General features: G+C 32.9%; 1 protein-coding gene across 2 annotated transcripts in view; it reads right to left on the minus strand.

Annotated features, from left to right (window-relative positions):
* Positions 1-258, minus strand: part of LOC119592548 (pumilio homolog 2-like) — a gene marked incomplete in the record, with an annotated part of 245467 nt that overhangs the window by 5973 nt on the left and 239236 nt on the right.

A 258-nucleotide genomic window follows, 5' to 3' on the forward strand; every position in this document is an offset into this window, starting at 1 on the left:
GTGTGTATACACAAATTCTGTAACAAGGGTATATCATAATATAATTTTAGTTTATCTGATAAGTTCCTTCTTCCCCTCCTACATAAAAAAAATTCTTGCCAAGGAAAATTATCTATAATTTTCACCCTCAGAAAAAGATAAGAAAATACCAAAAAGGAGGGGTGAGGAATGAAGATGATGGACAAGTAGATAATACATATTGTATAAAAAAGCAAGGGAAAGTGAGAGAGAGGTGAAGGAAAAGGGGTGGGATATTTC

This window comes from Penaeus monodon, chromosome 30 (assembly GCF_015228065.2).
Source record: "Penaeus monodon isolate SGIC_2016 chromosome 30, NSTDA_Pmon_1, whole genome shotgun sequence".
Classification (NCBI taxonomy): Eukaryota; Metazoa; Arthropoda; class Malacostraca; order Decapoda; family Penaeidae; genus Penaeus; species Penaeus monodon.